Here is an 8455-nt window from a genome sequence, read left to right on the forward strand (position 1 = left end):
GTAGAAGAGGAAAAAAACCTTTTACATAAGCAAATACTCATAAACTCATATGCATTCATAAACAGATTCACACATACCCACTTATACAATTCCATTCCACTCAAACCAGTTGGGTCCACCTTGTATGCATTCTCATAATTACCTCCCTCTCTCTCTCTCTCTTTCTCTCTCTCTCTCTCTCTCTCTCTCTCACACACACACACACACACACACACACACACACACACACACACACACACTCTTACTTACTTACATATGCATTTGGAGCAAAAGACTAAGTGCCAGTGCAGAAAAAACTCATTCATTCCGGATGAAAAATGAGCTCCAGTTTTTATTGCATAGAGAAAGAAAAAGCTTATACCCTTTTACTGCTAAAACCCTTTTAATGCTAAATGAATTAAACCTGAGTTTGCAAGAAGAAAGCTTTGTTCCATTTAATAAGATTAAGCCTGCCTCGTTATTAAGAAAGGACCTGTTCTGTCCTATGGTAAGGAGAAGACTGCCTGCTCCTTCTGCTCTCTGCAGTTTCTTCTTTTTCCCTCTTTTCTGCATTCAGCATATTGCTCTTTTAGTTTTTTTTTTATTCCTTATAGTTTCTAACTTATTCTGCTCTGCACTCTACTTCTAATCTTGTTCTCCTCTCCTGCTCTGAGGTCACAATAATGCTCTTACTCTTAATGCCTTTTCTCTCAGAGCCTTTACTTCAAGTTCTTATTGAGTTCAGTTCTGTCTAAAAAGTTCTCTTGTGTCCTGACTAAAAAATTATCTGGTTCTGTTCTAGAAAATTCTGTTCAGATCTGTCTATAAAGTGTCCTGTCTAAAGTGTTCTCCACCAGCTCAGTTCTGTCTCTTCTCTTTGTCCTCAGTACTTATACATCTTTCAGAATGCCTGATTGCATGCTAAAACGTTCACCACAAGTTTAAACATAAATTTCAATCATAAATCAAGCAAGAAGTTTACAACAGAGAATGTTTACCTGCATATCCACTAGGACTAATTATCTGACTACACATTCATCACCTGTCACAGCTCCACAAGTTCAGGGAAAGTCATAACTAAGTTAGTAGTGATGTTTTATATAGATAAACCCAAACAAAATTTTATCTTCTGTCCTAGAACATATTAGAGATCATTAATTCCCCTTTCAAGACCTTTGAAAATGGTTTTACAATCTTTTGGAATGTGCTCTGAGTAATAGAAGGACTGCTTACTATCTTAGAAGCAATTAAGTGGTGACACTTGCAGACTGGCAGAGTTCTCATTGCAGTTTTTTTTTTTTTTAAGATTTATTTATTTATTATATATAAGTACACTGTAGCTATCTTCAGACACACCAGAAGAGGGCATCAGATCTCATTACAGATTGTTGTGAGCCACCATGTTGTTGCTGGGATTTGAACTCAGGACCTCTGGAAGAGCAGTCAGTGCTCTTCACCACTGAGACATCTCCTCAGCCCTCATTGCAGTTTTGATTATCAGAAAGAACCTGATAGTAGTTCCAGGGTAAAAGAGCTTAATAAATAGTGATATAGTTTTAGGAATTCTTATAGGATCATCATTAAAAATTAAGAAGTGCTCTATTTATCTATATAGCATCAGCACAAGACAGTACATCTTTGTAGTTCTACAGAGCCTACTCAAAGGAGTGGGCTAATACATAGTGATCGTTATATATATTTAATAATAACAGGAAAACATATTAGTAGCAGGAATCTTTCCTAAAATGAATTTCTAAGGGGCATTGGCTATTGACAGCAAATCTGTCATGGATTAAAAATCCAAGGCAGACTCATCTCCGGAAGTTCACTTAGTAGTTTAATTAGCTTGTCCTATGTTGGCTCCTGATATTAAAACTGGCTATCAGATGATGAATTGAGTTTTACACAGTAAATGACTTTTTTTTATTTAGATATTCAAAATAAAAGTTATTCAATAACTCATTGGAAAGTTATCACAAGTGCATATTAAACTGTAATTGGATATTGAGGAAATATTAAATTCTAAAAAAGAGATGGAAATAAACTCAAGGACAGAAAACACATAATTATTTCGATTGACTCTATAAAAGCATTTGTTAAAGTTCAACATGCCTTCATGATAAAAGTTTGGGGGATTTGGGGCATAGATGGAACATACCTCAACATATTAAAGGCTAAATACAACAAACCTATAGCTATCATTGTATTAAATGGAGACAAACTTGGAGAATTTCCTTTAAAGTCAGGAACAAAGAGGACAGTTCTCCCCTCTTAATCAATATAATGGTGAATGTCTTCTTACCTATAGCAACCACATAAGAGAGAGACATATAAGACATAATGCTAGAAAGCAAAGAAGTAAAACTCTTCCTATCTAAAGATAGGATTCTTTACTTAAAAGACTATGTGGAGTCTACTAGAAACCTCATGGGCCCAATAAAGACATAGTAAAGTTGCAGTATACAAAAATCAATTAAAAACAAAAACAAAGAAAGAAACAAAACAGTAGTCTTCATGTTACTAACGGTTGATTCTCTGTCTTATGCTAGTGCTGGGGACAGCATACTGTGACAGGGACTGCCCACAACAGGCCAGGATGGAGACATCTCAGAAGCCCAGGGTTGTTAACATTTCTCCTAACCTTAGCCCTGGACAACGGCTGTATAGGTTTCATTTGTACATGACTGCTTTTCAGTTGGCCTTGGTGTGCGTAAGGGAAGAGGGACTTTCCTCTTCCCTTCTCCTTCTGCTCTGGCGAATTCTGTGAAACTAGATGATCCTTGATGTAATGCTTCTTAAACAATTAAAAACTGAGGCACAGGGGCACTGTACAGCACAGTACAGTCTTTTTTTCTTTTTTCCTTTCTTTTTTTCTTTTTTCGGAGCTGGGGACCGAACCCAGGGCCTTGGGCTTGGTAGGCAAGCGCTCTACCACTGAGCTAAATCCCCAACCCCAGCACAGTACAGTCTTAACGGCCCAGGTGCATGCTGTGAGCTCTCACCTTTGAAACAATGTAATAAATGCACAATGGTCATTCTAGGTTAATGTCTGATTTGCAAAGAAAGTTTGAAGAGATAATGTTTAGAAATTTTAGAAAATGAAACAGAGCCACTACTGCTAGAGTCATACAGGATCCTTTACCAGAAACTGAAGGAATTTGCTGGAAACATGAAAAAGCATTAGTATGAGAGACACAAACATGGGATACTTTAATTCAGAAAGGAAAAAAAAAAACTACTCATGCTATGAAATAAATTTTGCATAATGTTTGAGAGTCGTTCCTGGTCTCCTTTGGATATGTATGGATATAAAGTATAAAATGCATAAAGTTATATACTAGTAAAGCTAAGTCAATACACTGGGATTCTTAGAGCCATTCTGTGCAGTGTAAAGAAGCAGAAAGTAGTGGAACTGCTGAGTTAAGGGTTAACTTGATTCTTTCTGGCCACTGCCTGGCAGCTTTGCCCAGGTCATTTATCACTAGAGCTTCACAGGAAAATGCAAGTAGCTGACTTGCTCTATAATAAGTCAAATATGAAAGTTTAAATAATGATAAGCTTGCAATTATTATTATTTTGCCCATAGGCCTGGGAATAGGAGAAGCTTGAAATTTTGGGGAACGATTATAATTCTTAATTCTTTGTGGGATGTGGGTATTCTTTTGAATTTGATTTGGCAACAATTATACAATGTCTTTTTTTCTACTTGCTTTTGGAGTAACAATAAAAGACTGGAGCAAGAAAAAGGTGACAGAGTGCACACATGAGGTGTGTGGGAGGTGCATGTAGAGTGTGTGGTGTGGAAAGTGAGTGAGAAGAGAGAGTGTGGGTTGAGTGAGTGAGTGAGTGAGTGAGTGAGTGGATGTGAGAATGTGAGGTGTGTGGTGTGGAGAGCCAGGTGAGTGAATGTAGTGAGAATGAGTGTCTGTGGACTGTGTCTGTAGAAGAAGAAAAAGAACACACTCTGTGTGTGAGTGTGAGAAAGGAATGAAAGATAGCATGACCTGAAGCCCAAAGAGAGAGCAAAAGTACATGTAGCTTCAAGCTACCAGAGAGAGAGAGAGAGAGAGAGAGAGAGAGAGAGAGAGAGAGAGAACTTTAAGCCTTAAAAAAAAAATACATGTCAGTTTGTACCTGAAAAGTTCTCTGTGTGTTTATTAGGTGCCTTCCAGAAATTCCTGTTGAGAACCCAGATCCTAAGTTGAGTGAGGTTGGACCCCCAGCACACCATTTCTCACTGGATACCAGCAGAGGGGGTGGAGCATCAGTGGGGGGGGGGCAAAACTTGGTTTTGTGAAAGTAAAACTTGCGTAATGTTACTTAATACTTACTTGTGTAGTATTACATAATATTGACTCTCTTTGATTCTTTTTAGTCTGGGCCCAGAAGCTGATGGCTTCCGAGTATTAATACCTGTTGCTTAAGAGTGAGGAGTGGAGGAATTAAGTAAAGGAGCTAGGGTTTCTTTCTCTTTTGTCAGGAGATTTACCTTGCCAGGTGTGAGAGAGGCCTGAAGCAATTAACTTTTATTGAACCATATCTCTCTCACAGAAAGAAAAACTTTTATACAAGCAAACACACACACACACACACACACACACACACACAAACACACACACACACAGACACACACACACTTTTTAGTTTGGTGGATGGGGCAAAAGCTCCCATGAGCAGGTTTCATTGAGCAAGCACCAGTGCAGAGAGAACTCACTCATTCTCGATGAAAAATATGCTCCAACCTTTATTGCTCAGGGAATGAAAAACTTATACTTTTTTATTTCTGCGAGTAAAAAAGATCCTAAAGAAAAGGCTCCTAAGTAAAAGGAAGTAGTTGCACAGTAAGAAGAACTCTGACTGCTGTCTCTGCTGTCCTGCTCTGCTCTTATCGTCATAGTTCCTAGCTCTTGTACTTTTTTAGGATACATGGTGTTCCAAGCATCTTTTTTTCAAACGTTCACAATAAGTTCATGTAAAAATTCCAATCATAAGTTGCATAAGGAGTTACAACGGAGATGCTTACATGTGCTTCCACTAAGACTAGTTATCCATCCAGGGACTAAGCCACTACACAAAGAATATACATGGACTGACCCTGGGCTCCAACCTCATAGGTAGCAATGAATAGCCTAGTAAGAGCACCAGTGGAAGGGGAAGCCCTTGGTCCTGCCAAGACTGAACCCCCAGTGAACAGGATTGTTGGGGGGCGGGCGGTAATGGGGGGAGGATGGGGAGGAGAACACCCATATAGAAGGGGAGGGGGAGGGGTCAGGGGGATGTTTGCCTGGAAACCGGGAAAGGTAATAACAATTGAAATGTAAATAAGAAATACCCAATTTAATAAAGATGGAGAAAAGAAAAAAGTAAAATACTAGTTATCCAATGAAACAGTTATTATCTGCCATGAGCTACAAAGGTCCATTAAGAGTTTAGTTTGAACAATTATCCTTGCTTTGTCATCCATGTGGTGGGTAAACTGAGGCAGGCAGTTATTGGGGGGTCAGTGCTTAGAGCCACTGATGGTGGTGGATCCAGACAACTACAGGGGCTGCTGCAAAACACAGACAGGGACTAGCGAAATTACTTGGCAGACTTTTCTGTGGGGAAAAAAGCTTAAATTACTAGTGCTGTCATTCCCTGTAAGACACACATAAACAAGTTCTCTCTTTCTCTCTCTCTCTCTCTCTCTCTCTACACACACACACACACACACACACACACACACACACACACACACATACACACACACACACACACAGTTGATGAGTGGAAGGAGCAGTGTGTTCCACCCCATTCATGGAAACTTTACATATATACATACATATGTAATTGATGGATGGAAGGAACAATGTAGCAAGCCACCACTCAAACAAACCTTACACGTATACAGGGTTGATGGCCCCAATCCTCATAATTTATTCTTTCTTCCATAACTTATATATCCCAGGAAAATGTTTCAACCATTATATAATTATGTGATTACATTTTAATTTTCTTCTAGTGATAGTCCCCAAAATTCACATACGTTTGTAACCAAGCAACATGTTACAGATTAACAATGTGTAATTTCAAGCAAAGTAGTTTTTTCAGCCATTTTCTGTTACTGGCAGGCAGCAATTTCCACTTACAAAGAAAGAAGTGATTATTTTATTTATCTTCAGGAGGAATCTTGGAAGAATCTTAAAAGAATCCCAAGTCTAAACTTTTATATAAAAATCAGTCATATCTACAGTAAATCCTCAGAATGCATATCTACTCATCAGCAATTCTTATTAAATCATATCAGGAAGCTGAGGTCAAAAATGGGGATAAGAAATCAATCCTCTCCTGAGAGACACAGCCAGAATACAGCAAATACAGAGGCGAATGCCAGCAGCAAACCACTCAACTGAGAACAGGACCCCCGTTGAAGGAATCAGAGAAAGAACTGGAAGAGCTTGAAGGGGCTCGAGACCCCATATGAACAACAATGCCAAGCAACCAGAGCTTCCAGGGACTAAGCCACTACCTAAAGACTATACATGGACTGACCCTGAACTCTGACCTCATAGGTAGCATTGTATATCTTAGTAAGATCACCAGTGGAAGGGGAAGCTCTGGGTCCTGCTAAGACTGAACCCCCAGTGAACGTGACTGTTGGGGGGAGGGCGGCAATGGGGGGAGGATGGGGAGGGGAACACCCAGACAGAAGGGGAGGGGGAAGGGCTAGGGGGATGTTGGCCCGGAAACCGGGAAAGGGAATAACACTCGAAATGTAAATAAGAAATACTCAAGTTAATTAAAAAAAAAAAAGAAAGAAAGAAAGAAATCAATCCTCACCAATCCAGCCTCAGTGCCATTGGCAGCCATCGCTGCCATTGTTCTTTTTCCCTGACCATAAAGGTCCCTAACTTAACTAATAAGAGTGTGCCTTTCTGAACTTCATATTGTTCCTAAGAGTTCTACATCAGAGTCAGTAGCAAAAACATCTTAACCTAGCTTCACTAACAATTTTATTTTTCCAAATTTTTGTAAGGGTGGTGGTCATTCTTGACAATCTGTCTCTAAATTCTGTCCTAGGTTGGTGATTGAGTCTGCTTCAGCACGGGGCCTGAAAGAGATCAAGTACTGTGAATGCCAGAGACACTGTCCAGTGAGTGACTGGAGGCCCCTTTAAGGTTTTCATATAATTCTTAGATTGAGAGAGATGTGAGGGCAGCAAGCAGAACTCCATAAAAGCGTGAAGTTCTCAGGACACATGGTCATCGGGGCTGTGTCACACTGAGGCTCATCCACATGGCTATGGTAACATGTGGGCTGCATTCCATGAGTTCTAAAGTCACTTGTCCTTCTTCCTGTATAGACCTAGGCAAATCCATATGTGTAAATTTGCACAATTTTGCTAAGGGGAGAATCATCTGCCCAATGTCTCATTTGTATCAAACTTTTTATAGCTAAATCCAGTCAACAATTTACCTTCTGTCCTTGCACCTACAATAAATCGTTCATTCTGTTTTATGACTTCAGTTATCAGGTAATGGTTTTACAGCCTAAAATGAATATTTTTCTTGATAGTCAATCTGTTTCATGCCTGCTTTCTGTCCTAGTACAAATAGTTCGTGACTCACGACAGATTATAGAGTCCTAATTGCAGTTTTATTAAAAAGGGCTCAAAAATTACTTGTATAAAGGTAGGAATTCTATAGAATCACTATTAGGAATTGTGAAATCATCAATTTGTCTAGATAACATCACTACAAAACAGTACATTTTTGTTGATCTGCAGAAAATCTTCCCAGTAGGGTGGGCTTGTGAGGTTCGAATTGGACCTCTACCAGGACCTCCTGAAATGAGACTCACAAAAGCAAGAGGAGTTTAATCATTCCAACATGTTGGAGACATCTCACTTCAAGGGAGAGATGATCCTGAGCAGACTCTAAAAGGGAGTTATATACCTTGCAAACAATTGGGGCAAAATTCAAACAATTGGGGCAGAATTTGCACAATGGTAACTAGGCGGAGTTCTATGCACATGTGATGGAGCAAAACAATGTTCAGATTGATGCAGTGTACAGTTCAAGACTTTCCCAAGGTGGGTTGGTTGGGTGTGCGATAGTTTGGCCTACAGCTGTTCCAGGAACTAAACTAGCTTTTCTTTTTTCTTTCTGGGAGGGAGGGGCTTTTGTGTTCGGAGGTTTGTGGTGGAATTTTCCCACTGGCCTTAGACTGACCCCAGCTCTGGCTCTTTCAGAGTAATGTTCAGGGAGTATTATACTAGTTTAATAATGACAGGAAAAGGCATATTCGGGGTAAGAATCAATCCTGAGATTAAGTCTCTTTTGGGCCTTGCCTCTTAGAGCTCACTCATCCCACACCATGAAAAATATGGTGGCCCACCTTCAGAAATTTACCCACTAGCCTTTAGTCTATCCTCAATGGCTTTTGAGAGTCTTAGGGTTATTACTGCTGCAACAAAACAAACCACCAAACAGCAAGT

The sequence above is a fragment of the Rattus norvegicus genome, chromosome 17 (genome assembly GCF_021556685.1).
Source record: "Rattus norvegicus strain SHRSP/BbbUtx chromosome 17, alternate assembly SHRSP_T2T, whole genome shotgun sequence".
NCBI classification, from domain to species: Eukaryota; Metazoa; Chordata; class Mammalia; order Rodentia; family Muridae; genus Rattus; species Rattus norvegicus.